The sequence below is a fragment of the Pinus tabuliformis genome, chromosome 3_2 (genome assembly GCF_031772625.1).
Source record: "Pinus tabuliformis cultivar Carrire ecotype Pingquan chromosome 3_2, CPIR1, whole genome shotgun sequence".
Classification (NCBI taxonomy): domain Eukaryota; kingdom Viridiplantae; phylum Streptophyta; class Pinopsida; order Pinales; family Pinaceae; genus Pinus; species Pinus tabuliformis.
In genome coordinates this window covers 327,204,108-327,228,150 of record NC_142302.1, presented here as the reverse complement: position 1 = coordinate 327,228,150, position 24,043 = coordinate 327,204,108, and the positions used below count along the sequence as shown (strand labels likewise).

Sequence of the window (24,043 nt, the reverse complement as noted above, 5' to 3'; positions counted from 1 at the left end):
AATTCATCAATGATAGGAATAATAAATTTATCTTTAATAGTGAGCTTGTTGAGCTCTCTATAATCTAGACGCATACGCCATGATCCATCCTTCTTTTGCACCAATACTACTGGAGAAGAGAAAGAACTTTGGCTAGGTTGAATTATACCAGCCTCTAACATTTCTGCAACCATACATTCAATTTCACTCTTCTAGGCATAGGGATATCTGTAAGGTCTTATGTTTGGAGGAATGCTTCCTGGAATCAAGTGAATAACATGATCATGATCTCAAATAGGTGGGAGACCTTTGGTAATATCAAATACCTTGGAATGATTGTCAAGGACTCTTTGAAGATCTAGAGAAATGGATGACTTGTTTTGAACATCTAGTGAGCATAATTGTGCAATTACACCTTGCTGTTCATTCTTTAAAGAATTTGTCATGCCATTAGAACTGATTATTTTACTAGGTCTTCCTGCGATACCCCTTAATTCAAATTCCTTTCCTGCCAATTTTTTTTTTCAAGAAATGTTTTTGAAAATTAAAAGCTATTTTCCCCAAAGATTGTAACCAATGGACCAAGGTTGCTTGGGAGTGACAGCGGAAGCGGGGAGTGACATTTTCAAAATCAATTGGGTCAGGAGCGAATGATGAGTGAATTTTATATAATATATATTTTTATATATTTTGATGCATATATGTCAACAAAAGCATGTAGAATGATGAATTAGTTATAAAAACTTAAAAACATGGATTAAACCATATAACATCAATCATCTAGTAGTTACAATCTTCATCAACCACAGGTCCACAAGTTACAAGTTTTCCTCTACATAGCATGTAAGGGTGCACATAACCAGAATGACATAAAGTTCAATCCATCTCTGAATCGAAAACACATCAACAATCAGACTCTAGATGACCTCTAGCATCCAAAAAAATCATGCTAAAACAAATACCTACATATCATCAAAATCATTGCATATCTTGGGATCTTTGTCATTAATATCACCCTCTAAACATTAACATAAGATAGAAAAAATGTAGCATGTCAAGGCAAGATTTTGTTTGAGTGTGTTGAGAAATCTAGGGCAACTAGATTAGGTGATTTCTCTTACGTTTATAACTGCTTGTGATGTATTCTAACTTCTTCTTTTACTTGATTATTATTATGTTCTTATCACCAAACAACTACCAAACTATGGAGATCAAATAGACATGAGGACACAAAATGTACGCTGCAAGCCAAGGCCAAAACCTCTCCTCTTGAGAGGAAAACCCACAAGAATTCTTCTCTTCGTATAGAATTTCAAATGACAAATTCCAAGACTTATGACACTTGACAAAGACCCCTCCAAGGCCAAGTCAAACCTCTTCTTTGAAGAACTTTCTTCTAGCAAAGTCAAACTAACTTCACAACTACTGCAGCTCTCTTCTTCGACCTCAACTTCAGACTTGCAATTATGGTTGCAATTTCGGCTACTGTAGAAACCCTACTGCAATTTCGGAGGGGTTTCTGCACGTGTGGGAGAATATGGTGTTTTTACCTTTCTTTTTCCTTCGCTTGGGATGGCTTTTTTTTCTAGGTAATTCGACTTTGCAAAGGAGACTTATCAGAGACAATTCTCGGCTTCCTAGTATGATTGCAATTTGGTACTCGATGCAACAATATTGATGCCCTAACTTCGCACGTGTGAGGGAAAAAAAAGCCCAAAACAGTCCTTCGATTTATCTCTCTTCTTGTCACCTTGTTAATTTTAGATAACAATGGTATGTTCTATGCTTTAGCATAATTTACTTCAATGTTCCTTATCAACCCAATGACAATTTCCAAAAGTAGCAATCACATTAACTTACACACATTGATAGTAAATGCAGATAGAACATAAAAACATGTGTAGAAGACAAGCCAAGACAAGAGGACACAAGATTTGGCGGATGCCAGGGAAAAACCCCAATGTGGGGAAAACACCCTTTGATCAAATCTTGTTATTATTCTAATAGTTTAGTAGAGAGAGAGAGAGTACACAGATCAAATTCACTTGCCCAATACATAGACAAAACAACCTTGTCAAAATTAGTGGTCAACAACAGTCAACTGTATCTCTAACCAGAAAGTCAACGCTGGTCAAATCAGCATCAAAATGTCCTCCAAGTAGCTCGGTCAACAATAGTCCAATTCGGCCTTGCAGGAGAGTCAAAGTAACCCAAAATAGTTCTGTTAAACCTAGTCAAAGGAGAGAGAAACACTGCTGTAATTTATGCTGTCAAATCTGAAGTCAACACTGAAGTCAATGTTGGTCAAACTGTCCCAAACACCTCAATTTATGTGCCAATAAATGCGGCCTCCAAAGATCAAAATTTTGCCTTGAAAACTGAAGTCAACGGAGGTCAAATGAGCCCTGGTCAATGCTAGTATGTTCCTCGGAAATTCAACTTGTTCTATCCCAGAAAAATTCGGCCTCCTGCAACATGTGCGAAGAAGAGAGAGGCTGTCCCCAAACTGTACAAACCAATCAAGAGAGGAGAGAGATGATGTGATGTGTTGAGTGATGTCCAAATGAGGAGAGAGGTCACTCCTATTTATACAATTCGTTGAGGGTGTGGAGAAACATCTATTGGGCTTCTTGAGCCTACATTGACTGAGGCCGACATTGACAATTTTGCATGAGAGAATAACTTCAAAATTCCACCTCTGCTTGTCAGAATGAGATGATCGTTATATCAAAATTGGACCTCTCGAAAATAGGAATCCAATGTAATAATCATCTCCATCATATGAACTGTCCTAAGGTGGAATTTGGCCCTAGTTGCCAATTTTAACACTCCCTTTCAACTAGGGAAAATTCCACCTGCCAATCCATCTGTCATTATCATGTCATCCTGTCATCATGTACCATCTCTGTCATCACTACCCTGTTGAACCATGAAGTAATAATGAAGAAGAAGTGATCGAGAGTGAGTCATAAGATCATACCACTCTCCACTGACAAAGTCAGTCCTTGATCCCAGATCAAGTTGTTGAACACCAGGCATCCTAGTCATAGGGAGTATGACAATACACAATGCGTCCATTGGTAGTGCTATGGTCCCTAACCATCTTTTCCCAACTCATTGGCCAGATGAGAGGTACTTCCCATGAGTCCCGGATTCCATGGGTAGGATGTGTGTTGGGGCATCGACAAGAGAAGGTGAACCACTCATCTTGCTCATATGCCATAGGAGAAGGTGAACCATTCATCCTATGCATATGTCAATCGTAGAGGAAGGTGAACTACTCACCCTACATACATGTGTTCGCAATGGTAGGGGAAGGTGAACTTCTCACCCTACACACATGTCAACCATTATGGGGTATCACGGGGGAAGGTGAACCACTCACCCTATGGTCGCTCATAGCTCCAAAAAGTACCCCAAGCCCCCAGGAGCTCCCAGAGCTTAGTGTGCAACTCATACGGGACCCTCATAGGAGGGTCGTTCCACGACTTCAAGTCTCTCTCAGAAGGTTAAGAATTTGACCTTCCCCAAAGGCTTCGTGAGAATGTCTGCGACTTGCTCATCCGTCTTGATGTGATTGTGCCTTATTGCTCCCTATTGTACCATATCTCGGATAAAGTGGTACTTGATATCAATGTGCTTGGAGTGGTCGTGGAATAGGGGATTCTCTGATAGGAAAATCCCACTATATTTGTCGCAAAAGATCACAGTGGTATGTAGCACGTGCTTAAATAGCTCACTGAAGAGCTTCCTCAACCAAACAACTTCACAATAGGCCATACTCACAGCAATGTATTCGGCCTCGACGGTGCTTAAAGCAACTGATTTCTGCTTCATGCTCATCCAAGATATTGAAGCAAACCCCAAAGAGAAGCAACACCCAGACGTGCTCTTACGATCCACCATACTGCCAGCCTAGTCAGCATCCGAATATCCATGTAGCCTCAAGTTATCGACAATGTATCTCAGTCCATAGTGGATTGTGCCCCGAAGATATCTCAAGAGATTCTTGGCAGCAATCCAATGAATGTGATGAGGCTCGACCATAAATTGACTCAATGTGTTCACAACGAAGCATATGTCAGGACGAGAGTTGACCAAGAACATGAGGGCCCCCACAAGTTGACGATACCCGAAAGGGTTCGCTAATCCAGGCCTAACAACACTTCCACATAGATTCTTGAAGTTGAGTTCCATCGGAGTAGATACGGACTTGTAGTTGACCATCTCACATCTCTCAAGCAGCTTAACAATATATTTTCCTTGAGAAAGGAAAATCTCACCTAGCTTTTGTCAGACCTCCAGTGCCAGGAAGTAGTGCATCAGTCCTAGGTCCTTCATCTCGAATTTGGAATGCAACTCCCCCTTGCATTGATGAATGAGAGAGCCATCACCTGTCAGAAAGAGATCATCCACATAAAGGACCAGAATGAGAGGTCTGTCCTTTTCAACCTTGAAGTATAGGTCCGGGTCAGCGTCGCTCCTTGTGAATCCCAGCTTCATAATATAGCTATCAATCCTCTCATACCAAGCCCTAGGGGCTTGCTTCAACCCATAGAGGGCTTTCTTCAACCTAATTCATGTATCTTATGATCTTGAACTTCAAACCCCTTGGGTTGTTCTACATAGACTTCCTCTTTAAGCGAGCCATGCAAGAAGGCAATTTTGACATCCATTTGGTGTAGGCTCCATCCTTGCGAAGCAACAAGGGCTATGATCGAACGAATGGTGGTATATTGGACAACTGGTGCAAATATCTCATTGTAGTCTACTCCTTTCTTTTGAGAGAAGCCTCGAGAAACAAATCTGGCCTTGAGCTTTTCAACACTCCCATCAACTCCATGTTTGATCTTGTAGAGCCATTTTGAAGTGATCACTAACTTGTCCTTGGGTCTAGGAACCACATCCCAGACATCATTCTTCATGATCGACTCATATTCCTCATTCATCGCATCCTTCCAAACTTGGTGTTTCACGGCTTCTTCAAATGTACAAGGCTCAGATTGTACAATGGTACTCATGGCAACTAAGTACCCTTGGTACCTGTTTGGCTTCTTGCTTTCACGAAATGTCCCCCTCGGTGCAATATGTTTTTCAACATCTTCAAGAGTATCCTTGAGCCACAAAGGTCTTTTTCTTGAAGTAGTGGGCTCACTAGGAGGTGGATCAATAGGATCCATCGGACCTTCCACATCGGCCATCGGTTCATCAGACGGAGTTTCATCTGGCTTTCCTGTATCCTCATCGTCATTGCCCTTCCTAGGGATAGGAAGATCTCGGACTTTCCTAAGGGCAAAATTTTCATCGAAAGTGACATCATGACTTATTTAAACTTCCCTTTGACTAGGCACATAGATTCTATATGCCTTCAAAGTTTCACTGTAGCCCACGAATGTTCCTTTCTTCCCAAATGCATCTAGTTTGTTTCTTTTCTCTTTTGGCACATGAAAATATATGGGACAACCAAAAATTCTAAAATAAGAAACATCAGTTTTCTTATTGGCGAATACTTCTTCGGGTGTCTTGAAGTTCAATGCTTGATGTATGCATCTGTGTTGAACATACACAACGATGTTGGCAACTTCTCCCCATAAGAACTTTGGTAGACCTTGGTCATGAAGCATGACACAGGTGGCTTCTATGATAGTTCGATTCTTTCTTTCGGCAACTCCATTTTGCTCAGGAGTATATCTAGTAGCAGTCTCCTGCTTAATCCCAACTTCTCAACAATAGTCCATGAATTCATTGACTCATATTCGGTCCCATTATCGGTCCTCAATATTTTGATCTTTTTCCCTTTTTAATTCTCGACTAAGGCTTTGAAAGAGTGGAACGATTTGAACACTTCGTCCTTCTTTTTTAAGAAATAGATCCATGTTTTGCGAGAGAAGTCATCCACAAAAATTGCATAGTACAAATATACACCCAAAGATGTCACAGGCAACATACCTGATAGATCAGAATGGACCAGTTGAAGAATATTGGTCGTTTGACTTTGACTTGAGGGGAATGGTCCCCTTGTATGTTTTCTAGCTGCACAACCTTGACATACACCTTCATGATCTAAGTTGAATTCGGGCATCCTTGTGACCATCTTCCTTACATCGGGTGAGGCTTTGTAATGAAGGTGAGCAAATTTTCAGTGCCATAATTCGGGTTGAAGAGAAGTATCGCAAGTCATTGCTCCCAACAGACTTCCTCCAACCTAATAAAGACCTCCAACCCTGAATCCAAGAGTGAATGCATCTCTTGGGTTCCTCTTCCAAACACGAAATTTCCCATCAATGAATGTCACCTTGAAACCTTTGTCTTCCATCGCACAAATAGAGACCAGGTTCTTTTTCAGATCATGTACCTACAACACTTCTTGTAAATGAAGGGTTTGACCTTGATTTAAGTGGAGAGTAACAGTCCCAATTCCTTTCCCGGGATAAGTGGCATTATCCACAAGTATAATCTCCATATTTGTCTTCTTTTCAATCAAGTTAGAGAGAGCCTCTTTGTACCAAATGAAATTCCTTGAGGCACCACTATCAATCAACCAATGATCCAATGTATCCAGAGGAGAGGCGGTGGTGAGGGAAAAAATAAGATAAAATTCTTTTTGCTTTACAACATTAACTTCTTCATACCTGGAGTTTCTCGACTTCTTGGGAGGACGACCATTTCCATTTCGAGCAGCGGGAGCATTCCTCTTTCCTTTGTTGTTGAACCTGTTGTTCCTTTGATTTCCATTGCCCTTGTAGTTGTTGTTATTGTTATCATCATCTCTTGGAGTATCCTTCTTGTGAGGACATTCTCTAGCAAAGTGGCCAAACTTGTTACAATTGAAGCATCTTCCTTTTCTTCCTCCTTTGAATCTTGACTTGAACCCTTGACCTTGTTTTCTTGGACCAACATTGTTTTTTTTCTTAGTATGAGTGGAGAAGGTGATAAGACTGTTTACATTTGAGGATTTGTCTCTTCCCATCACCCTTATTTATTCTTGAGTGCATCTAGCCAATAATTCATCAAATCCCAGAATCCTATCATTGTTGAGGTTGGTAGTATTGAAGACATCCCATTCTCTTGTAAAGCCTCCAAATGCAATAAGAGTGAGCTCCCTGTCACCAATGACTTCTCCAATAGATAGGAGATCATTCTTGATTTCGGTAATCCTCATGAAGTAGGATTAAATGGATTCTCCTCTATCCATCTTGATGTCTTTCAAACTATTCTTGAGAAAGAGAGCTTGATTTGCATTATTTACTTTGAACATTCCAACTAGCTTGTCGTACATTTCCTTAGATGTTTCTAAATCAAAAATATAGGCAACCAAAGGCTTGTGAATAAAATCAACAATATTTTTCTTAGCTTTAACCTCACCTTTCTTGTACTTTGTTTGTGCAGCTACGGATGCATTTGAAGGAGGCTCCACTACTCTCTCCCATTGACATAGTCCATGGCATCATTTTCTTCCAAAGTCAAGTTTAGAGACATCATGCATGCATGATAGTCAAATTTGTCCTTAAGCTTATCCTTGGATTTGAAGTAAGATGTAGTCGTCACTGGGACTAGTTCCAAGTTCTTGTCCAACAACTTCCCTTAGTGATTGCTTTTCCTCACTCTTGCTTGGGCTTTGTCTTCACCTGAGCTTCGATACCATGTTAATTTTAGATAACAATGGTATGTTCTATGCTTTAGCACAATTTACTTCAATGTTCCTTATTAGCCCAATGACAATTTCCAAAAGTAGCAATCACATTAACTTAAACACATTGATAGTAAATGCAGATAGAACATAAAAACATGTGCAGAAGACAAGCCAAGACAAGAGGACACAAGATTTGGCGGATGCCATGGAAAAACCCCAATGTGGGGAAAACCCTTTGATCAAATCTTCGTATTATTCTTCAATAGTTCAATAGAGAGAGAGAGTACACAGATCAAATTCACTTGCCCAATACATAGACAAAACAACCCTGTCAAAATCAGTGGTCAACAACAGTCAACTGTAGCCCTAACCAGAAAGTCAACGTTGGTCAAATCAACATCAAAATGTCCTCCAAGTAGCTCGGTCAACAACAATCCAATTCGGCCTTGCAGGAGAGTCAAAGTCAGCCCAAAGCAGTTCAGTGAAACCTAGTCAAAGGAGAGAGAAACACCTCGATTTCTATGCCAATAAATGTGGCCTCCAAAGAATGAAATTCTGCCTTGAAAAATGAAGTCAATGGAGGTCAAATGAGCCTTGGTCAATGCTGGTCTGTTCCTTTGAAATTTGACCTATTCTGTCCAAGAAAATCCGGCCTCCTGCCACACATGCAAAGAAGAGAGAGATTGTCCTCAAGCTGTACGAACCAATCAAGAGAGGAGAGAGAGATGATGTGATGTGTTGAGTGATGTCCAAATGAGGAGAGAGGTCACTCCTATTTATACAATTCGTTGAGGGTGTGGAGACATATCTATTGGGCTTCTTGAGCCTACATTTCACTGACGCCGACCTTGACAATTTTGCATGAGAGAATAAATTCAAAATTCTACTTCTGCTTGTCAAAATGAGATGATCTTTATATCAAAATTGGACCTCTTGAAAAGAGGAATCCAATGCAATAATCATCTCCATCATATGAGTTGTCATAAGGTGGAATTTGGCCCTAGTTGCCAATTTTGACACTCCTTCACTTGATATGGGACTTCTTCTTGTCTTGTGATCGAACTTCTTGATGAATGATGGATGTCCTCAAATGAAGTCGACTTCCCTCTTATATATAGGTTACTAGGATGCCCTTAATAGGCCATGTTCCTCTTGGAAGGCTAAATTATCATCCTTTGAAGGCCAACTTGTTGCAGCAAGTTTGACTTGTCTTGGAGGGTCTTTTATGAATTAAATAATTTTCTCTTTCATAATACATGATGCCCAAATGGGTCTTCAACATATTACAATGACTCTTATGACTTGTTGACTCAAATACAAGCCCTAGAAGCACTCAATGGGTGCTTGACTTGAAAATCAAATAACCTTGAGCTCGAAACCCATGCCTCAAGAATGACAATAATAAATTTGGATTTCAGGCATCTGTGGTTATTTTCTTTTAGTTGAATCTCGGAGTACCTACAGTAATAATCATACTTGTCAACGTTTCAAATCCCAACAGGGATCCATCATCAGGACAATTACTGAATGATGATAGAAGAAGAGCTTAGTGAGAGTATAAATATTAAGAAATTGAAGATCTGCAGCTCTTCTTGCTATCTTTATTCTGAAATTTTCGAGTAAAATGGTCTCATTCCATGTATCCCCTCCGTACAGGGATATAATTTTGGATTTCAGGCATCTGTGGTTCATTTTCTTTTAGTTGAATCTCGGAGTACCCATAGTAATAATCATACTTGTCAACGTTTCAAATCCCAACAGGGATCCATCATCAGGAAAATTACTGAATGATGATAGAAAAAGAGCTTAGTGAGAGTATAACTTCTAAGAAATTGAAGGTCTGCAACTCTTCTTGCTATATTTATTCTGAAATTTTACTCGAAAATTTCATAATAAAGATAGCAAGAAGAGCTGCAGATCTTCAATTTCTTAGAAGTTATACTCTCACTAAGCTCTTCTTCTATCATCATTCAATAATAAATTTATTTTTCTCTTTACATCAAATACATGAAATCATGATTACATATGTCATTATGAAGACCGAACCTAGTTACACGTTTCAACACCCCATATTAACTAGGGAGGTATTCATAATCCATACAAGGTACTTGTACATTCTCATATTGAAGAATTTCCATAAGAAGAGTCTGATTGGTAATCCATCTCATAAGCTATCTTATCAGCTTATACCAGTGCATCTGATCATACCAACCAACATTGTCACATTAAGGCCTTGACGAACAACTCTATCTCTCCACAAGATCAGAGCACAATGCTAGCAAGACCAATGAACACCATCATCATTGTCTCTCAAGGCACATCCCCCACCTGGGTGTTCAAAGGGTATGTCCTTTTAGGACAATTCCTATCTTGGAATAACACATCCTCAAGGAATTTCCTCTTTGACTACTCTTGCCTATTGGATGCCCTACCACATCTTCAAAGAGTATCAGAATCAATCTCAGATGCTTACCTAATCCTCCATTCTTTCTTCATAACATGAAGACAAGAATGATGTGTCTATCTCTCCCTCTCAACTAGGGAGGATCTACACATTCCTATAAAAGGAATATACCCAAGCTCCCTCTTACCTGGGGACTTGTTCAAGCTCCTTCTTAACTAGGGACTTGTTTCCAATCAACAACTATCTTCTCTTTGGTGGAGATCATGGTACTATTAGTTGCTTGTTGGGCTCCTCTTTCGATATCATGAACTTAAACTTCTTCATCATGGAGCCTTAATCTTCTAGATTTTTTTTCTTATTAGGGCATCGATCTTCCATCACTTTCCTTCAATGAACCATAAGGTTGAACCAATAGTCATGTCATTCTTTTCTTTATCGGAAAGTGATCTTCGAGTCCACATCTGACTATTCTTCATACAACTACCTCTTCCAAGTCATGTTTCTTTCAAGATCTTCCGTCCAGTCACATGAGTATTGTAGGTGACTTCTACAATCTTCTTTTAGTAACCCTGTAACAACCGATCTAGATGTTTTCAAAAATCAAAATGAACATCAAATCAAGGTTACCTTTTTGTGGTGGCCTTTCGTCGTGACAACAACTTCTTGCAACATCAACATCCTGCACATGTATGAACCCATCTCCAAGACATATGTTACGAAGGTCTTCTTTTTCCATTATACATATCATGGTCTTCATACCTTCTTCTTCTATGGAGATGTCATAGTTACTTCTTCTAGTTATCGAATGTTGATTACTTATCTTACGTGACAATTGTTGCATTTCTTCTTCCTTTATTCACATATTGTTTCCCTAGGAACTCTTATACATAGTTCCTTCATCATAGGAACCATGATTTCAACTCCCTCATTCCATATGAGGTCATATTATGTTGATTTCATCTTATCAATATGTAGAAGAGTTCAAGGCACATTATCTACACGCCTTCATGCTTCATTCTAATGGAAGAGATCCTTCTTCTTCGATCATGCTTATGAGATCGAACATTCAACCATGCTATCTGCAACTATATGATGACATGACTTTATCTATCAAATACATACCTTTTCCTTCTTTTGGTCATCTAGACTTCCTTTTAGCAACTTCTTTTCCTTGCTTGAAGATGAAAGTGCTTCAAACAACTCAACATGCTACACATCTTCGTCATCATACCTTACCAGTGGATCCCACAGAAGGTGGACCGTAGACTGTCAGTGAGACACTTGCTTTCTTCCAAGTAAAGGTGAACCTTCTAATGAAGATTCCAATGGAGGATATTGATTATCCTCATCTTGTAAATGCTCCTTCCTAATGATGATGATGTAGGATGATTTCTTTATCTTCTATTATGCTAGATGACTTTCTCCAATCATATAGATTGCTACTTCAATTGTCCTTATATGCTTTCACTGGAGATGCCGTGAGCTACTTCCTTTTTATCATTATGACTGCTACAACCATGTAGACTTTCTACTTTAGCTATACTTCCATGCTTTTATGATGATGTCATCTCTATTTAAGCTCTAATGCATCCTATCATTCTTGTGATGCTTCCTATCATGATAGCTATCTTTTACAAAAATGAATAGAACTAAGTGAAGGAGATTATCTCAGTCATAGTAGATATCTTTCACTTCCTCTTTATTTGATTTCTTCCTTTTAGGTTCTTCCACTTCTTCAGTGACATGGGCTTCATTTCTTTCCTTTCTCTTCTTGTTGTCTTTCTTGAGTTTGGGACAATTCCTTTTAAAGTGCCCATATTCGTTACATTCATAGCATTGTATCTTTGACATATCGATCTTCTTCTTTCTTTGAGGACCAAACTTTCCAAACTTTCCTTTTCTCTTGGCCATGGCAACATATGCTTGAACTTGTTCGTTTGATCCAACTTCACTCTTTGCCTTTAACTTAGTTTCTTCAATCTTACATAATGACCAAAGTTCACTGAATGGAGTGGCTTCCTTCTTTCCATAGATACTTGATACAAAGTTACACCATTCATTAGGTAGTGCATTGAGCACAACGGTGGTCATTCCTTTGTCGGACATTATTTACCCTAACTCTTGTAGTTGGTCTCTTATTTGTGACACCCTCGTAAGATATGAGGCTATCCCTTCTTCCTTTAATACCTTCACCGCTTGTATAGTTTGGTTCTCAAAGATATAACTTCTCTAGCAGTGCTTATAGAAAACAATTCTACCAACTTTTCATAGATTGCTTTTGATGTCTTCATCTTTGTTACATAGGGATGAGTGAATCCTTAATTGATTCTATAAGGATTCTTTGAGCCCTTATTTCCCCTTTCATATATTTTGATAATGCTTGAGCTTGCTCTTGAGATGGTTTCAAGTTGGAGCCCTTTACATATTCAACAACTTCACTCTATGAGGATCAAATCTATCCACTTCTTCCGTGCAAGGAAATTTGATGACCCAACCAATTTATTGCTTTCCTTGCAGAATGAAGTCATTTTGATAGTAGATTTAGACATAGATATAAAGATACTTACTTGACAAGTGAAGATGCTCCTCGATAATGATATATTCAACTTGATGACTTCTTGATGATGTTGCTTCTTTGATGATCTTCTTCAAGGATATTTGAGATGTGATCTTTGCTTCAATGTGAGGGAGATCACCTTGATGTCTTAGATGATGATTGCAATGCTTCTTTTTTACTTCCTTGGATGATAATGTAGAATGTGGAGGCTTCTCATGGTGCTTCAAATGTAAAGTCCTTTGATTGAGTGGAGGTAGGGGCCTTCTTGAAAGTAGAGTCTTTGAGATCTTCCTCTTTATGTTGCTTCTAGATGGTATGATCCTTGCGATGAGATGGGTAGTCCACCTTGATGCTCCTTAGATCCTTTCTTAAAGATGACGTGTAGGCTAGTCCTTCTTGATGGTTTGATGTCCTCTTTGATGTCTTGACTTTCTTGATACTCCTTTTGATGATCCTTCTTCAAACTGCCTTTCCTTGTCTTGTCACGTTAGCTTTGATACCAAGTTGAGGAATCTAGGGCAGCTAGATTAGGTGATTTCTCTTACTTTGATAACTGCTTGTGATGTGTTTTAACTTAACTTGATTATTATTATGTTCTTATCATCAAACAACTACCAAACTATGGAGATCAAATAGACAAGAGGACACAAAATGTAGGCTACAAGCCAAGGCCAAAACCTCTTCTCTTGAGAGGAAAACCCACAAGAATTCTTCTCTTCTTATAGAACTTCAAATGACGAATTCCAAGACCTATGACCCTTGACAAAGACCCCTCCAACACCAAGTCAAACCTCTCCTTTGAAGAACTTTCTTCTAGCAATGTCAATACAAGTCAAACCAACTTCACAACTGCTGCAACTCTCTTCTTTGACCTCAACTTATGACTGCAATTTCAGCTACTGCAAAAACCCTAGTTTCTGCACGTGTGGGAGAATATGGTGTTTTTACCCTTCTTTTTCCTTCGCTTGGGATGGCTTCTTCTCCTAGGTAATTTGACTTGCAAAGGAGACTTCTTTTAGAGACAATTCTCGGCTTCCTAGTATGACTGCAATTCGGTACTTGATGCAACAAGATTGATGCCCTAACTTCACATGTGTGAGGAAAAAAACCCAAAACAGTGCTTGAAATACTTCGATTTATCTCTCTTCTTGTCTCTTCCTTCTTCGCTTGAGATGACACTTCTTCTTTTCTCGTGATCAAACTTCTTGATGAATGATGGATATCCTCAAAATGAAGTCGACTTCCCTCTTATATATAGGCTACTAGGATGCCCTTAATAGGCCAACATGTTCCTCTTGGAAGGCCGACTTATCATCCTTTGAAGGCCGACTTGTTGCAACAAGTTTGACTTGTCTTGGACAGTCTTTTATGACTCAAATAATTTTCTCTTTCATAATACATGATGCCCAAATGGGTCTTCAAAATATTACAATGACCCTTATGACTTGTTGACTCAAAGACAAGCCCTAGAAGCACTCAATGGACCCTTGACCTAGAAATCAAATAACCTTGAGCATGAAACCCATGCCTGAAGAATGAAAATAATAAATTTATTTTTCTCTTTACATCAAATACGTGAAATCATGATTACTTATGTCATTATGAAGACCGAACCTAGTTACACTTTTCGACAGAGTGATGGGTACATTTTTAGTAGGGTCATGATAGACGAGTTTGACAACCAATGTCACTAACATCAAGGCACATAGCGGGATCGGTGCTCTTGATTAAATTCGAGTTTCATATCCTAGTACATGACAAAATCCAATGGAAACATGGCAATCCCCCCAATCTTGAAATCTTGAACTGATAAGTCTGTTGTATTTTGAGTGAGATCTAAAACTCTACTTTTTTCATATGAAATCCAACGAGGTTGGAACCACTCTCAAACATCCTAAGTCATTTCATGGTAATCTTAAAAATTTAAGTAAAAGGATGAAAATGAAAGATAAAGGAGATTGTTACTTTTAATTTAAGAATTTAACATTACCATGAATTTCATATCAATACTAGGGCCATAGGCTTGATCATTAGGCTGCCCCACTAAAAAATTCTTGTTTCTTTGAAAAAAAATGCGTTTGGAACGTGTTTGATTTTTTTTTTTTGTGAAAAAAGCTAGAGAGCGCGCTCCTGAAATTCACTTCCTATAGGAGCAAATTTTGGGAGTGCGGTCTTAATGTGCTCCCAAAGGGAGAGCGCTTCGGGAGCAGATTCGGGGGGGGGGGGGGGGGGCGCTCCCCCGCAACCTTGCATTGTACCCCTAATACAACATCAACACCACCCATTGGAATGACAATCATTGGACTATTCAATTCATATTCCCCCATGGTTAGATTGATATTATGGCACTTCCCTACGCAATTTATAGTTCCTCCACCTACAACCGTCACTTGGAACTTTGGTGTTAGATATATAAAACAATTCAAATCCTTTATTATCTTACAATGAATAAAATTATGGGTACCACCTCAATCAATCAACATTATTACCTTTTTCTTTTTGATATATTCTTCTATCTTGAGAGTTTGAGGAGTGGTAATTTGGATTACAACCAATGCATTATAAGATTTGGTCGGATTGATTTCTTCTATCTCAACCCTTGGAGTTGGTCCCTGGTGTACATCTTCTTCTTATGATGTTTCTTGTTCCTTATCTTCCTCCTCTTCACAATCTATGTAAAATAATTTCTTCTCAGTGCACTTATGACCTTTACTATATTTGCTACCACAATTGTTACAAAGCCCTTTTGCTCTTTTTTCCTCCAGTTGTAGTGGTGTCAACCTTGTAGGTTGTGGGAGGCTAGGAGTGACAACACTTCCATCTTTATAGTTGTGAGTGGTTGACCTCCTTGTTGCCATAATTTTGCTTCAACGTTTCTCGTCACCTTGAACGCATTCTCCAATGTCTTAGGTTCCCAAAGGTGAACCTCGTGTTGGATGTTATCTCTTAAAGTCCCTATGAAGACATCAGTTAGATGCTCCTCGGGAATATAGTTACCTTGATATTCAATGTTGAAAGTTCTCAATGTGCTTCGCAATTGAACCTCTTTGTTTGAGATTTATCAATTGGATAAAGAAGGCATTGCTCTTTGTATCCTCATAATGTGCTATCAATTCCTCTGTAAAAGCTGTCCAAGTGACAATTGATTTACGAGAACAAAGCCATCGATACCACACAAATTGATTGGTCTCTAAATATAAAGATGCAATTCGTACCTTTTGTGTGTGTTGCACATCGTGTAGATCAAAAAAATGCTCCATCTATAGTATCCATGTTACTGGATACTTGCCATCAAACTTTCTGATATCGATCTTTGTAATGTGGTTGGTCTTCCACCCAAATTTGGAGTCTTTAAAATCATGATTCACATTCCTTTTGTTTTCATCATGAGTTTCATTGAATATCTTGTCACCACTAGGAAGCATTTCTTGTAGCAATTTTGTCAATCCTTCCATGTCCCCTTTTATGTCTGCTCTTAAACCTTCCATGGCCCCTTTTTATGTATGCTTTTAAACCATCCATCTTAACATTCATTATCGCTTCTAGTTCACCTTTGGTTGCTCTTTTTGAGAGGAAATTTGTTGCACTTGGTATCATAATTTTGATATATCGTGTTGAATTTCTTTTTCTTTTTCATGTGTCATAGTAGAGCTTTCTCGGGTCTTAATTCTTGGGGCTTAATGGGTGTAGCATTTTTTTGTTTGGGAGACATTTGGATCCAAATAATGATATCTATGCTTCACTATGCCCTTTAAATCACTTCAAACTGATTTTTCAAACAAAAGTTATGCAGTTTTAAAAGTTATGCTTGATTTTGAGCTTGTTGATCTGGCCGACCTTAAAACTGTTGTATCTTTGTGATTTCAGCCTCCCAAGATCTGAAACTTTATCTTGAGGTAGCTTGTTGTGTCTTCTTTCCAACCACACAAGTTAGATCAAGATTGGATTCTTCAAGATAAAGTTATGCCAAATCTCCCATGATGACCTGATTATGCACTGGTTCAGTATAGTGAATTTTCACAGGCTTCTACGTGTCACTGTATCAACCTTAGGCTTTGAAACTGGTACCAGAAAAACTACAGTTCGTGCATTTTTTCAGTAACTTTTTAGGAATTCAAATCAGATGCTTGAAGAGGAAGTTATGCTGATTTTCCGCAGGACACCTGTTGAAGACTAAATTCAGGGCTTGTAAAAAACCCTAACTTTTATTGATCATAACATTCAAACCGCAGTGAATATTTTTCTGAAACCCTAACCCAAAGTACTTCGACTTGCAATATTCTTACTGTAAAAAGTGTTAGACCCTTAGCCCTAGCCAAAAAGAAGTTATAGCAAAACTTCCAAGATGACTAGTTTTGAGGAAGACAATCCCGAGATTCATGTGCTTTGATACCAAATGTTACGTACCTAGATCAAAATAACACAAAAACATAAGAAAAGATAGATCATCTCCTTGATAATAAGCCACTTCGAGGGGGCAACCTCCTTTTACATCACATAAATGAACAATTTTTGAATGATTCAAATGACAAGACTTCCTTGGTATATATAGGAGTCTAAAGCGTAAAACTATAATTAGTGCCTACATAATAATACTAATCTAAGGGCACAACAATAACAATAGTGGACTTCTATAGGGCACAACAATAACAATATAGGGGCTACACTAGTATTATAGGGCCCTAACACCAAACATCTTCATTTTCGTATTCTTCTTGCATCATTTTTGAGCAATATCTTTCATTGCCTTATTTCTTTAGTATCTTTTCTGTGCTTTTGTACCACTGGCTCCCCTTATCCCTGGTCACTCCCAGTAGGATATCATCCGCTATTGCATTGGCCTTTTCATAGTGATTGATGACTCCAACGGTGAGCCCATCTCTTGGTCCCCTCCCTCATCCTCTGCCATCAGGATCAGCAGGATTTGACATCATCTCTCTCTCTCTCTCTCACACACACACAGCACTGAGATCTCCAGTCGCTGGCCCTCTTACTATATCACTACATTTACACTATCTTTTCTTTTTGTTAGACTGCTGGTTTATAGCTCTTATCTAGGCACCTAGTTCTGTTTCATTCTTTTTGTTTTTTGTTCTTAGTATTGATCTATGAGTTGTTTTTGATACTCCCACACTGTATTTACACAGGGTGTATCTGTTAATCATGTGTTCATTTGTTGTTCATAAATAAATTATCTTATCTAGTATATTTTATCTTATTATTTTCATTGAACTTTTAAATTCCTTTATAAGGATAAAATTCATAGTGAATATTTGTGGCCAATATCCAAAAGTAACAAAAAGATCAGTTTTTAACATGGAACTTCAGAAATTTCAGCAATAGAGTCTTTTGAGTACTTTGAATTCAAATATTCATATCTCTGCAACCACTAGTCCATTTGGGCTGAAAAGTTAGATATGGATGCTTCTCTTGACTATGGTCCAAACCACCTTTGAATCTCCTGATTCAGAGGTTTGAGCAAAGAGTTGTCTCTCACAAGTTAGTCTACTGTTTCCACCTGCAAAAATGACAGTTCAAGAAGGTTGAGTCTGATGAGCTGTAACTTTTTGAATACTTACTCAGAATTTCTATTATTACCAGTTTTCTGAAGGCTTTCGGAGCTCACTTTCAAATGACACCGCCTTGATTCCCATCTGAGCTTGCTGTCAAAACTGGAAAGTTATGGCTTTTGCAATTTACATTCCTTTTTCTGTGCACTTTGCACACAATCATTGCTCTGATACCACTTGTAATGCCCAAAGTGCAAAATAGACACTCCTGCAACAAAATGATCATACGAAGATGAAATAATAGTAGAAAGAAGCTCGCCATGGAAGAACTAAAAGGAGGAGATATTGATAAAGGCACCAAAATCACAAAAATATTTGGAACACCTACACACCCAAGATTGAATTGCTTCTGCAAATCTGGATTCATGAAGGAAGAACTCCAAAAAGAGTAATATGATTTGACTGTCTGGTAGATAGAATTCAGTTACATAGAGATGGGGAAATCTCCTATTTATACAGAAGTGGGAGTGAAGCCCTAAGCCCAAGTTACCTTTATACGTAATTATGCCTTTATGAACACTAATCACTCTGTTTTGGTCTTGCTTAATATAAGTTGTCTTGTACAGTCGTACAACGAACATTCTAAAGACCTAGAGGCTACAACCAGAACTTTAACTTGTTACATTACAAATAATTAGCTTACATACAAAACAGCTCATTTATACATGACCGATTTTTTGTGTTTAGTTACAACATTTTTCATTTCAGTGTTTAGTGAGAATGTCATTTTTTCGTCTCCATTCTTATTCTTTTCCTTTTCTTAGTTGGCTCCTGTGTGCCTTTCTATTCCAAGGAAGGTGACGTTTTATGGCAGGGGCAAAAAGATGCAAGATGCCTATGTGAATAATAGCTTCTACAATTGGCAGGCACATTCTCATAGGGCAGAATCAGTTCTGGATGATTCAATCAACATTGAGATTTTATATATTCAAGAAGTTTTCTGTAGATGTTCATTTCCACAAAATCTTTGCACTAGAAAGTACTCCTATGAGAGGTATTCTTTTGTGCAATTTTTTTTCCAATCTAGGTGAGAGATTCTCGATTCTTCTCAGGTGGTGTTGAAATTTGGACTAAAGGAGTGAGTGTAAGATCTGTCTTAAGGTGCAGTAGGATTTCTTGATCACCCATTCGTAGTCTTTGGTTTTCTACCTTCGCTCAGTACTCCTGGGGATTCTTCAAGTCCTTCTATAAGATCAGGCCATGTGTGAGCTTTCTCTTCAGGATTCTTCTCACAAGGTGGAAGGTCTGATTCTTGTTGAGAAATTGGGAGGCTTACAGATTATATTAGATTTCTCTTTCTTTGATAACTGCTCGTGAAATTTGTTGGCTTTTTATTAATTTAATTATGCTTTTTTTCATCAAACAATTATCAAACGTATAAAACATAACGAACACAAGATATAGGCTCCAAGCTAGGGCAAAACCCCTCCAAGGGGAAAACCTAGAAAAATCTCTTCTTAGAGAATCAGTTCAAAGTGAGATATCCATGACCATAAACAGACTCCAAGCCTCTAGATGCCAAATCAAACCCTCCTTTCTGTACAACCTCTAGATGCCAAATCAAACCCTCCTTTCTGTACAACAAATCCATCAGCAAGAGACCAACAAACAAACTTTCACAAAACAGAGTTCAAGAGAAACTCTAAATTACCAGGATTTGGATCCAGAGACGGATATGGATTCAGATACAGATCCGCCAGGATACGTATCTGGATATGACAAGTACAAACAATATAAAATATTTTATAATTTTAAAAAATTAAATTTATATAAAAGTAAAATAAAAACATATATTAAATTTTAAATATATAATTTTTATATATAATACTTATAGAAATATTTGTTAGATGATTAATATCAGAATTAATATATTATTGATAAATATTAATTAAATTTATATAAATAAAAAATTTATAACTTTTATTTAAAATTTTAAATATAAACTTCTATGTAATACTTTTAAAATAATTATTAATTTAATCATATTACAATTAATTATTAATTTAATTATATTACAATTAATGTATCATAATATTCAAACATTAATTACTATTATTATATTTAAATTAAATGACTATTAAAGTTACATTATATTTAAATTAAATGAGCATTAACTATTATTATATTTAAATTAAATGATCATTAAAATTACTTTATATTTAAGTTAAATGATTAATAAAATTACTTTATAGAACTTACTTCATGAAACTCGCTTTTTTATACTTTAAATAAAAATAAAACTTGATTAGGATATCGAATATCCAAACTGCGGTAACTTATAATCTTGCATTAAAGTTTATAATATGGTTAACCAAAGGAAAAATTAATGAACCAGAGTAGCCAACTTCCTTGTTAATTATTAGCTGTGCTGGTTTTGTGCGGACATTGAACAGTTTTAGACGCGGACAGATGCTGGGTGGATCCGAGTCTGAATCTGTCTCCGATACGGGGATCCGTGTATTCAACCACTGGGGTTGACGGATCCGGTAATATAAGAAACTCTTTTTCAATAGCAGACTTTGACCCTTTTTCTGCTAAAGTTCAGAACTAATCAAGCGAAGTGTGTGTCCAAATGAGCTCAAATCATTTTTTATTTATGTTGTGCGAATACACGTATTTTGGGGCAGGACGATTTGGCATCTAAAGGTATTTTTGATCCAAAATATATATTTAAATTTTTTTTTTCTTTTTCTTTACCATAGGTCTAAATAACGCTTTGATTTTTTGACTCATCAAATCCTAGAAGCATCCAAATAACGCTTTGATTCTTTGACTCATCAAATCATAGAAGCATGAAAAATGTGCTTAACTAATGAAATAATAATTTTTGAGCATAAATTTATGCTTGAAAAATATTTTTTTTTTTCTTATTTTTGATTTTATATATATATATATATATATATATCTATTTTTTTTTCAGAAGAAAAAAATGCTGCTTCTATTAAAATAAAAACAGTACATATACCTAGCATATATCCCAAATATACAATGATACAAGTACAATGATAATTATGAAGACCAAAACTAGTTACAGTTTCTAATAATTCTCTCTGCTCCCATTGTCTCCACCCCTTCTTGGGTACTAAGCTTCTAAGCACCTTTAAGGCATCTTCAATTCGCGCACTAATTTTATTTGCTTCTACTTCCATTCAAAATGGTTTTGAGGAACTCTTACTATTCAAGAAGGTTCTTCCTTGTTCGCCATGCCCAAACTCCCTTGGAACTGCAATTCTAAAGCAGATCTTCTCATTCTCAAAATTATAAGTGACTCTTCCTCTAGTACATTTATGGTTCTCTCAAGTAGAGATTTGATCTAGATTTTCAAAGGATCTTGGTTCTCGATTAAATTTTTTGAACTTCCACTTATGTTCCAAAGACCTTTTTTTGTTGTAGTCTCTTCCTCAGAGAAAGAGAAGCTAGTTGTCTTGGCTGGTCCCTGGTTCTGGATAGATCATAGAATTAGTTAGTGATAGAACACTGAAACTATTGGTTTGTTTGTCGCTGAAATTGGGTCGGCTAGAGTTAGGTTGATGGAAACTTCAGGACCAAATTCACATGTAGTGACTTAAAGTACCAACAGTTAGTAGTACGGAATCATTAAATAGCTCGAAGATAAACATCCCTTTCTATTCCAGGTTGTTAATATGTTGGTTTGGAGTTTATGGAAGAACAATATGACTGATGAATGACACCCTCCTCAGGAAAGACATTAGTGCCTTTGTCACATCACCCCATCCTGTGTATCCTCAGCTTATTCCTAGAGCCTGTGTGATTGGACTATCATGGTCGTTTATCAATTCAATGGTAAGCATGCAGAGTAGGGATTCACAAACCATTCATATTCGCAATCTCACTTCTTGAGCCTCTGATATTCAAATATTATCTATTCCTTACTGTCTCTACCTGGAATATTTTTTTGTTGTTGTAATAACATATCAGGGAAAATCCCTTGGGCACTTCCCCTCATTCCAAGTATGGTATGTAGGGCATATCCTAGATTCTTCAGGGCACAAGGTAAGGTTAACAACAGGGCTCAAAGCAATCACAACAATATACATGTAAAGAGCTCAACATGTCACTTGTGCGAATTTAACTTGGGTGGAGAGGATAACGCTCTTCTCAATGATCCAGGCTAGGCCAATTGATATCTGTACATAGAAAAACTTTGCAATCACAACAATATACACGTAAAGAGCTCAACACGTCACTTGTGAGAATTTAACTTGGGTGGAGAGGATAACGTTCTTCTCAATGATCCAGGCTAGGCCAATTGATATCTGTACATGGAAGAATTTCTCAAATGTTTTCAGTTTTAAAATGAAATGCATAAAATCAACTTTGTTACGTTCCATGGCAATCTGCAGATTAACTCTAAAATGGTGACGCATAATAGTATGGTTTGAAGCTAGAGTCAAATATTTTGGCTTTAAGGGAGAAGATGTTTTGGGTTTCGAGTAATGCTCAAATGAGTTTTTTTGGCTACAGGAAGATGCTCCAAGATCTCATCCATTGATAGAATTCTTATGTGTTGGTGGGCGTTTACTGGGTTAACTCATCTGGTTCTCGAAGGGTATTTTGTTTTCTCTCCAAACTTTTACAAGCTCGAATCTCCTTTTTACCTGGCGGAAGTTTGTGAGCTCTCTCTCTCTTTTCCTGATATAAAATCTCTTTACTTTCCCCAAAAATTTAATGTACCGTCTTTACCTTCTCTATCTGTTTCAACTGTAGTTTGCTGACTTGGTTGTGGCATGCCTGTGGATAAATTGGCAGGGAAAGAGTACAGCAAGGGTGATTCAAGGTATGCAGCAAGAGATTCTGCTGTAGTTACAGTAGAAGGAATCACTGCTGTAATAGAGGGACCTGCCTGCCTTCTTGCTGTGTAAGAACACGAACCAAATGTTACACACTTATATGTTGTTTCAATGCTTTCCATTGTGTTAATGATTTATGAATATTAGCTTTAAGATCCCTTAAAATTCAAATTGTTAAATATTATGATGCATCCTTTTTTGAGAACTATATGCATACAAGGAATTCATGTGATTGACCCCATTTATTTTAGGCCTAAATCCATTTGCAAGGATTACAGGCACATTAACAAGGCATACAATTTATCTCTCCACCATTGGAGAAACAAGAAATTTCCTGTTGCATTGCACCTGTTCAACTAGATATTGTAGTTGAATGAATAGGAAAATTAGAATCCATGGATGCAAGCCTTCCTAAATAAGAACCAAGGCATAGTTTTAACTTTTTCCATTTTTCTTTTGGCCACAGGTATGCAATAGCAGCAAGGAAGCCATACAATTACACACTCCAATTGGCAATTTGTTTGGGCCAACTTTATGGTGACATTGTATATTTTGTTACAGCATTTTTGGAAGGTGACAACTTCTCTGCTGGTCGATATTACTATTGGCTTTACTTTGTGTTGGCAAACAGCTTCTGGTTGGTAATACCTTCAATATATTGCTGTAAGATGCTGGAAAAAAATAAGTCACGCTTTTTTGACGGCAAAACCAAAAAACAGCTGATTCCCGAGCCAGGGAGTTCGTCTTGAGCATCGCAGTTATTAATTTATTGCCACATTAATCTGGTTTGAATATTGACAACTACGTGATTAATTATATTTTGAAATTTGAGCTATTTATGAAGAGTGTCTTATTTCTTGAGCAAATACTGCTTCATGATTGTTGTCCATGAGAGTAAAGAATGCTGTCTTGCTATATTGAAAGCTTAGAATGAAACGGATTTGGGGAAGGACATTGTTTTGGAAATTAGTATGATAATCTGAGGGATAACAATTTATTATGGCGTTGCCTACTGAGATTATAATTTGGTCGGGAAAATTGTCGTTTTGCTGGAATATGGCCATTTAAAAAAAAAAAAAAATCTAACCA

At 37.5% G+C, this 24,043-nt stretch overlaps 1 pseudogene across 1 annotated transcript in view; it reads left to right on the top strand.

Moving 5' to 3' along the window:
- The window catches only part of LOC149180838 (putative 3-beta-hydroxysteroid-Delta(8),Delta(7)-isomerase), a 48,062-nt pseudogene extending 24,269 nt beyond the window's left edge, over window positions 1-23,793 (top strand). Inside the window, exons 2-4 of the transcript XR_016256973.1 lie at window positions 22,629-22,775; window positions 22,914-23,022; window positions 23,421-23,793. The product of XR_016256973.1 is annotated as a putative 3-beta-hydroxysteroid-Delta(8),Delta(7)-isomerase (transcript). The remainder of the gene's footprint in view (window positions 1-22,628; window positions 22,776-22,913; window positions 23,023-23,420) is intronic.
- The last annotated feature ends 250 nt before the right edge of the window (window positions 23,794-24,043 follow it).